The sequence below is a fragment of the Chiloscyllium punctatum genome, unplaced genomic scaffold (genome assembly GCF_047496795.1).
Source record: "Chiloscyllium punctatum isolate Juve2018m unplaced genomic scaffold, sChiPun1.3 scaffold_525, whole genome shotgun sequence".
Classification (NCBI taxonomy): domain Eukaryota; kingdom Metazoa; phylum Chordata; class Chondrichthyes; order Orectolobiformes; family Hemiscylliidae; genus Chiloscyllium; species Chiloscyllium punctatum.
Window position 1 is genome coordinate 75,490 of NW_027310259.1, and position 2,500 is coordinate 77,989.

The following is a 2,500-nucleotide window of genomic DNA, read 5'->3' on the forward strand; positions in this document are numbered from 1 at the left end:
GAAACTCGGAAGTGCCGGCTGCTTACTCGAGCGGAAGGGTCAGCCTGATTCCTGCCTTGCCGGAGGCCCGGTCGCGGGGGTGACGACCCGCCGCCCGGGACGTGCGAGGCACCAGCAGACAGAGACTGCCCGACGGTCAGAGAGAGGGAGAGAGGAGTGCCGAGGCTCAAGTGGCGAACGGTCGCGCAGGCACGCCACGCACATCGATCGCCAGCCGCGGAACGGCACGGCCTTCAGTGGGGCCGGCGGGCGACGCCGCTCCTGAACCCAGCGGCCCCGAGCCGGACGAGTTGAGGAAGGCACGCCGACGGTGACAGGGTACGGAAGACACAGCGGTGGCCTTCTGGCGACTTGGCCCCCGACAGCCCGACGTTCCGCCGTCCTCCCGATGGCCAGGAGGACCGTGCGGGGGTCGGCCGACGGCGTGGTAGGTGTGCCTGCACGGTGACGGAGCACACACCACGCCCGCCAACCCCTCCGTACCTCCCGAGACCGGTGGCAGGACGGAGCGGAAAACGTGCGGACTGAACGGGAGAGCCAAGAGCCAGCGATCCACGCGCGTGCGACCGTCCAAGTCACAGCGTTCGACGAAAACCTCCTCCCTCGGCCAGGCACTCGGCGCCAGCAGGGGAGACAGGATCAGACGCCCCGCCGGCCACTTAAGGCCGAGGACGAACCACGAGACGGGCGGCTGCAGCAGCGGGCGGCCTGCAGCTCCCAGCACTCTCAATCGATCAACCATCGAGTCGGGTCAGCGTGTCAAACCGGCGAGCTCCACGGTCAGGCCGGCGGCGCACCAGCACCGGACCTCCGCGGCTCCCTTCACTCTTTCCACTGCCAGCCAACCGAGAGACGGACCCAATGCGGACGTGCAGAGCTTAGGCAGACCCCCCACTGGAGGCTCAACACTTCGTGGCAGCTCCGTGTCCCAGAGACCAGGAGGGTTGGCACACACACACAGTGTGAACCACCGACAGCCATTCTGGGACCGGTGACAGCCGTGCTGGCCCCACTGCCACGACACAGACGGACGCCAGGCCGCGCTCCCCGGCGGGGGGATGGCGTCGAGCCTGACGAACGGAATGTGCAGGGTGGGGGGGAAAGGCCAAGCGCTCCGACGCCGGAGGGCTCCGGAGTCTGAACTTAGGGGGACAAAGAGGACGGGTCCTCTGCGACACCCCAGCCGCGCTCTCGCCAGCCAAGGCGAGTGCGATTGATTGCCAAACGACCCTCAGACAGGCGTGGCCCCGGGAAGAACCCGGGGCCGCAAAGTGCGTTCAAAGTGTCGATGATCAATGTGTCCTGCAATTCACATTAATTCTCGCAGCTAGCTGCGTTCGTCATCGACGCACGAGCCGAGTGATCCACCGTCAAGAGTTGTCTGAGTTTGTTTTAGGTCTCTCCCTCGCCAGAGGAAAGCGACCCGGACCGCACATACGCTCCCCACCTTGAGCTACAGCCACCTGCACGCCGGCGTGCGGGCGGAGCAGGGTGGCGTGAAGCGATGGGGAGCACCATCCTGGTGCGGCCCGCAGAAACATACGTCTATTGGGGGGAGGAGGACAGGGCGCCCAAGAGGCGATGCGTGCCCCAACGCACCGCAGCGACGGAGGCAGGATCACCGCCACCATGTCGCCCGCCTAGTATCACGAGGCGTGCAGCAGCTTTGCCCTAGGAAAAGCAGAGGCGGGAACGGGCACCGGCCATCGGTTCGGCAGCGTCACTGACGCGTGCACGTGGCGGCGTGTCGGCGAGCGGACTTCCTGCGAGGAGGCGGGGGCGGCACTCGCCCGAGCAGACGCCCGCCCGGCCCAGCCACCGCCGAGGTGGACTGGGAGTCGCGGCAACGGCTCGTCATACTCGTTCCCACACTCACAGCGCAGCTTGCCCGCAAGCCACCGACCACCGATCGACGCCAGGCGCCCCGACCGAGAGCGGGATCGCTCGTTCGCCCTGCTGGCAGTTCGCTGGGGATCACTACTGCACGGAGCTCGGAGACCGACGGGCGGCAACTCGAGAGTCTTTAAACCACCACCCCCATCCCGCAAGTGCAAAGAGGCTGTATACGCACAGACGGGTGAGGGGAATAGGTACCCCGTCGGGTTTGAAGGGAGCGTGACTAGATAGCAACGATGTAAACCCAGCCGATTTGGGAGCGAAAGACCGGCGCCTGCATCACCGGCTTCGTTTCCCGTGGCTGGAGAGTACACCGAAACCCTCCGTCTGTCGCGAGCTCCCGACGACGCGGTGCCGCCAAGCAGCAGGGCCGGACCTGGTGTGGCTCCCCTCGTCGATCACAGACCGGTCGGCACTACTGACGAGACGGTGGAACGGGCTTCGCCCCTTGTGACGAAGGGTGATGCGAACCCGCCCGCCCGCGTGCGTTCGGGGTGGACTCGGCAAACGGAGATTTGAAATCGGAAAGTGTCCTCCTGCCCCGCGCAGGTAGGCGCCCAACAGTTGTGGGGGGTTTGGCGGTGACCACGGCTGCAGGGCCTGC

The 2,500-nt window shown here is 66.5% G+C and overlaps 1 non-coding gene across 1 annotated transcript; it reads right to left on the reverse strand.

Annotated features, from left to right (window-relative positions):
• Positions 1–1,225: 1,225 nt before the first annotated feature.
• LOC140473141 (5.8S ribosomal RNA) lies at positions 1,226–1,379 on the reverse strand. The gene has a single exon (XR_011958117.1). It is a non-coding gene; the product is annotated as a 5.8S ribosomal RNA (ribosomal RNA).
• Positions 1,380–2,500: the final 1,121 nt, after the last annotated feature.